Here is a 6,000-nt window from a genome sequence, read left to right as displayed (position 1 = left end):
CATTCTTCCAATGCAAGTTGTTCTAGCTGCTTTTTTATTTACTTTGAGCACCTGCCTCAGATTCTCAGTAGGATTAGAGGTCTAGGCTCCATGCCGGCCACTCCAAGTCCCTGGTTTTGGTGTCCTTTAAGAACTGTTGGACTCATTTTGACACATGCTTTAGGTCTTTTTCTTGTTGGAAGACCCAGCGAGGACCTGAGCCTCGACTAAGAGCAGATTTCTTCATATTAGTCCTCAAAGTGTTCACTTAATTTTCTTTTTTCACGACAAAGCAAGCCTGAAAACATTCTAAAATGTACCAAAAGCTATTAAATAGCACTGATAACTGTTTGATTATGTCAAGTTTTATCAATGATGAAGATGCATAATTCATGGGAGGGTAATAATTTTGGCTTCAACTGTATATAGGAAGCAAAAAAGAAAAGTGTAAACAAACACAATATGCTTTAAACTATCCTCCTTCTGCTTTGTTGACAGCTTTATACACTGTTTGTTCTCTCCAGCAGCTTCATGAGGTTGTTAGTGGAGCTTTTCCAACAGTCTTAAGGAAGGTCCTCCATGTGTTGCAGCAGTTATTGGTTTTCTTTTAAGGCACTGAATGCAGTTAAGGTTGAAGCCATATAGAATTGCAGCTGTTATATCTGACCTAGTTCCTCCATTATTTGTGCAGCTAAAGTACAAAAGACATGAGAAAGAAGACGTGCCCTGAAAGGTTGGAACAAACCAGTTTATTCTTTAGTTATTGCTGAAGGTCACCGGTAATTATCTCCTTCCTTTGACCATAAAGTGTGTCCTGACAGGTAGTAATTCTTCAGTGGATAATCAGCGGCGGATTGCAGGTCCAGCTGCTAATATCGACGGCTGCTTACGGAAGCATGTCTTTATAATTGCATGTGCTGCCCAGACATGCTGTTGGCTGCACTCAAGCAAACGGCAAAAAAACAAAACAAAGCAAAACAAAAAACATTCTGATAAATGTGTCTACAGTGAACAGAATTTGTAAACTTTTTTTTCTTCGCCCTCCATCACTTTAAAACAACGGGCTGATATTATTTTCATAACAAGTATTGATTGTGTCTGTGCTAAAGCTCTCTCAGCAAATTAGGTGCATATAGGTTGACTGTATATTAGTGTGTGTTATGGAATATTTTGCTTTTTAAGCATTTGTGTACCTCTGTGTGTGCAGTGAGTGCAGAAATATTTGACACATTTTAGAATACAGAAAAAAACAGCATATACTACTGTACTATACTATTGTACTAGCATGTGTTTTTGGCCTTTAAGTGACAAAAATAAATACATTTCAGACTAATTAAAGGGATTTTTTGGCAATTACATGCATAGACATGTAGACTTATTTGCTTTTTTGCATCTTTGCACTTTTTATCTACATTTCTGCACCTTATTGTGAATGAAAATAGTACGTTTCATTAGTTGGAATGTCAGAAACAACATCACTCTATTGAGTTTCTTGCACATCAGAATGCTACAGAAGTTCTTAACCTTGAACACACATAAATATATTTTGCAATATTGCTTCATCAATTGTATGTACATATCAGTTTCACTATTGTGTGCAATATATCAATTTAATTTGCAATATAACTTTACTACTTCAGTATTCTTTCTTAGTTTTCTGATTTTTATTTTTACTTTCTTTAATGTATCACACTTATAACTGATATTCTATTTGGGCACTTCATTTATTCTCACGCTTTTTCTACCTGGGAGACCTTGGCTAGATAATATTTCAGTTTGAAAATATCAAACAGAAAGGCGAGGCTCTTTGATTCATATGGCGCATTTCAATACAAGTAAATTCACATTTAAATGCAAGGACAAAAAGAACTATTGTGGAGGGAAAAGCATAATTACTGGTTTAGATTCCTTGTGTACTCTTTGTTTGCTTTTCCGTGATTATTAATTGTGTGTGCACAGTTGCAACACAAACTGGCATCTATACAGAGTGGTCTACATGAAAAGACTAAATATGTAGTAAAATAAATGAATACAACAGGGATGGTTTCAATCAGAGTCACAATCTGATACCATTGTCTGAGATAATACACATTTCAAAGACATTAAAGCTATTAAAGCTGATCCCATGGATGTTGTTGACAATAAAAACGCATCCTTAGTGTTACATAGGTGGTTATGAAGCATCTATGAAGCTTCAGTAAGACAGTCTGAAATATAGTGTTTAGAGGGTAGGATGTACTGTGGCTGCACAAGCTCCAAAAGACGTAGAAAATCTGTATTCTCCACATGCATGTCATAAAATGTAAAAAAGAGCAGCTGCAGTACCTGGTTGTTCCACCAGGTGGAGCCTCTTACTGTTTAATACTGTAGAGACCAGAGGAGGCATCATTCAGACCACAAGGAGTTCATGTTGTCAAGCAGAGAGCATTGTGGGGGTTTAGCTATCAACAGGCACCATGACAAAGAGTTCTGTGTCAGGTTAATGCCCTTTCATCAGAGCTCAGGAGTTTAAGACAAACTGGTGTCAATTCAGACAATGGTTTTAAATTTGTGTAACAGAACCTTAGTTGAGACGTCCCTATCTTCTAGCCAAAAAATAGCATTGTATGTACATGTTAATAAGGTTTAGCTAGCAACGGGCACCATGACAAAGACTTCTGTGACACTTAATGATCGACGAGGACAGTGTTTCTATATCCAATTACCACATTTAAGGCTCGGTGCCTCTGTAGCCCAAATAATATCAACACAGGACAAACGTCCACTGTGCTGAATTGGTGTTTTTTTTAATGATTTAATGATTATTGACAATTTTTGATCAGAAAAGTTATTTCCAATTTGCAGGTGGAGGTGGTCTCTACAGTTTAATACTGTAGAGACCAGAACAGGCATCATTCAGACTACAGGCAGTTCATGTTGGCAAGCAGAGAGCATTGTGGGGGTTTAGCAGGTAGAGGGGCACCATGACAAAGCATGTGAATAAAAGTGAGTTTTCATGGAAAACATGAAATTGTCTGTGTGACCCCAAACTTTTGAATGGTAGTGTACTGTTTGAGTGTTTGGAAGGGCCTTACAGTGTCCATGTGTTTTCTTTTGAATATTCTATTGGATGTTTACGACTCTTGACAAGGGGTGTATTAGGTACAATCAAAGTGCACGACACAGATAAGGCAAATAATCAACGTAAAATATGGATCAAAATACCAGGATGAATAAAGAAAAACAACGTATGAGTCTGTAAAGAATGTTTACGTACTCTAAGTGTGTATAGAAGTGTGTGCCAGGGCTGTACGGTGTCCATGTGTTGAATCTTTAAATATTCTAATGGATGTTTACGACCGTTGGCTAGAGGAGGGCTGTCAGTGGTCCAGCTTCACTGCAGCTGGGTGACCACCACCACCACCTCCTCCTTACCTCTCCATCTCTGTTCCTCTGCAACCATCATGTTTCTTTAACCTTTGCACACTCACTTTTTCCCCCCCTTCATTGTTTCTTCCACCTCTTTTTTTCTCCTCTTTGCATCTCCATCTTCTTCTTCTCTCTTTTGGGTTCCACATCATGGTCCCCTCTCGGCTACTGCAAGGAAAACTCCACCTACTCAGTGCTGTTAATGTAGTCACTGACAGTGCTAGCAGCTCTCTCTCTCTCTCTTCCTCTCTCTCTACCAGGCATCTCCCCCAGCCTTCCTCCTCCTCCTCCTCCTCTCTTAGCATCCTCTCCTCTCACATCGCTCTCCAGCTCCACTTGCGCTCGCAGCCTCCCGCCTGTTCGCTCGCTGCTCTCCTCTCTCCTCCTCTTATTGCACTCTCACTCATACATCCAGACACATGCATGCATGCATTCACTCTGCCTTCTCTATGTGTCTCCCCTTCTCTCTCCTTCTTTCACTACTCGGTCCTGTGCAGACTTGAGGAGCCCCGGAGAGGAGATGATGATGATGATGGTGATGCTGCTGCTGCTGGTGGTGGAGACCTTTTGGTGATTTTTCTTTTTCCCCTTTAAAAAAAAAAAGGCAGAAAAAAGAGCAGAAAACTAGACTCAGAGCAATGTTGATGCAACAGCACCTCTTCCCTCTGCGCTGTGTTGATCTGTCTGCCTCCTGCCTAGCATCAGCCCATTTTGGGGGGATTTAAACGACAGGAAGAGTGCTGCGCTGGCTGTGCGCTCTGCGGTTCTGGTGCGCTGGATCTCCTGCTCTTCATCTCACACTGAAGGATGTTCAGTTCTTTACACGATCTGGAATATTACTACTACTACTACTGTCAACACTCCTCCTGCTGCTGCTGCTGCCCACTTCTCTGCCCCGGCCAGATCGCAGTCTGAGACGCCCCTAAAGGGAAGAACAAGCATGTCAGAGGCACCTGTGTTGCACATGGAAATGAGCCGTCTGCTGCTGGTTCTGCTGGACCTCTAAGCCAGACTTGAGATTATCCCAGAATCACAGAAGAAATTGGGAGTTCTCCTTTTCTGACGAGCTGAAAAAAAATTCCTGTATCACTGTATACTGAGGAGCGCCAGCCGCTTAACCAGCTCTATGGTTTTCTGATTTGCCCAAGACTGCAATTTTGGCATCTGACTAAGAGGTAAGGCTGCTTTTACTTTGACTTTGCTGTGTTGCTTCTTCTTTCTCTGCTCACCAGCATTGATTCTGTACTTTAGAGAGGAACGGCTCAGTGATGTGGCAGATTTTTGCTGTTTGCTGGTTTCACTCTGCTGGTCTGCTCATTTTCAACACAAACTGTGTCCACTAAGGCTCACTCCTGCTTTGTCTGATTAGTCATAACTGGCACCGCTCTGCCCCTGTTTACTATGCATCATCCAGTGTCTGTAGCAATGTCGCTCTGCTGTGCATTTCCACTCGGCAGCTGACTAGAAATGAATCGCACTGCAGCTGAGAAGCCAGAGGTGTTTAGTGTTAAGTGGATTTCTAGAACCGCCGGAGTTCGTCATGATCCGTCTGCTGCTCTGAGTGCACGAGAATCTGCACTCACGGATGAACTGCAGCTATTTCAACTTCATTAGGTCCATTTTTAGAGAGGGGAGTTCATTCTCCCCTATTCCTGATTAATTTTCTGTCTCTAAAACCCAGATAGATCATTCTGTCCAAGTTTGCAGGTGCAGAGGATTTTCATTTTGTTGGATATTAAAACTCCTCTTGCTGTTTGTTGACCTGATTCTGGGTAAATTGTTGGAGCAGAATTACTGGATCTGCTGTCAATTAGTGCTTCCTCTCATCCACTTGAAGTGGTACGTGTAATTGGCATTGGATGTGGTCCGTCCTCCTGCATGTGGGGATCTGCTTTGCATGCAGATTTCATGCAGCGCATTTTGGAAGTCGCCTCCGCTGCTATATGCTGCGTGGGTTCTACACTGCCAGATGTAATAAAGGTGTGGGGGCTGTATACGGACACCCAGATGTGGGCTAATTGCATTTATAGGTTCAGTGTATGGTCTGTCAGCATCTGAATCTGTGCCAGTCTCATCTGGATCAAGCGGCGTCATGTGTTTCGTCTTGTGTTTGGATGCGTTCACTCAGGAGGCACTCATTGGACCGCGTCTGAAATTCAAAGTTAAAGCTGATTGCATTTCGAGGTCTGCTGTTGTTTTTGGATCATTGCTCTTCAGTGTTTACCGGACCAAAAAAAATAAAAAAAAAACAACACAAATGGAAGTCAGTGAATTTGTTGACAAGATGGAGTTAATTATGTAAAAGTGGAAGAATGCCCTGCTTGGATCATCTGCTCCCAAATATCCACAGATGCACTTCTGGTCCATCTATCCTGCACACTATAACAAATGAACATATTGAGTGCTGCGAGCCAGAGGACTGTCGGGAAGGTCTATATCAATAAAGCATCGCAAAAGCCCATGGAAATTTGCAGTGACTCATATTCTTTGGCTCGAACTCTTCTCCAGCAGTTTCTTGAACATTTTGTGTACATGGGTGCATTCTAATGCTTAACTCTCTTTTAGAGGCTGTGCAAAGAGAAAAAGTCGAATTTCTCCGATCCTTTGGGACCG

The 6,000-nt window shown here is 41.7% G+C and overlaps 1 protein-coding gene across 1 annotated transcript in view; it reads left to right on the top strand.

The window, feature by feature from the left end:
* Positions 1-3,766: 3,766 nt before the first annotated feature.
* The window catches only part of sgcd (sarcoglycan, delta (dystrophin-associated glycoprotein)), a 471,411-nt gene continuing 469,177 nt past the window's right edge, over positions 3,767-6,000 (top strand). The window contains exon 1 of the mRNA XM_055017413.1: positions 3,767-4,562. The gene's annotated coding sequence lies outside the window, so the exon portion shown is untranslated. The remainder of the gene's footprint in view (positions 4,563-6,000) is intronic.

The sequence above is a fragment of the Amphiprion ocellaris genome, chromosome 14, assembly GCF_022539595.1.
Source record: "Amphiprion ocellaris isolate individual 3 ecotype Okinawa chromosome 14, ASM2253959v1, whole genome shotgun sequence".
In the NCBI taxonomy this organism is placed as follows: Eukaryota; Metazoa; Chordata; class Actinopteri; family Pomacentridae; genus Amphiprion; species Amphiprion ocellaris.
Note: the sequence above shows the minus strand (reverse complement) of the source record. Positions and strands in the feature narration are given on the sequence as shown.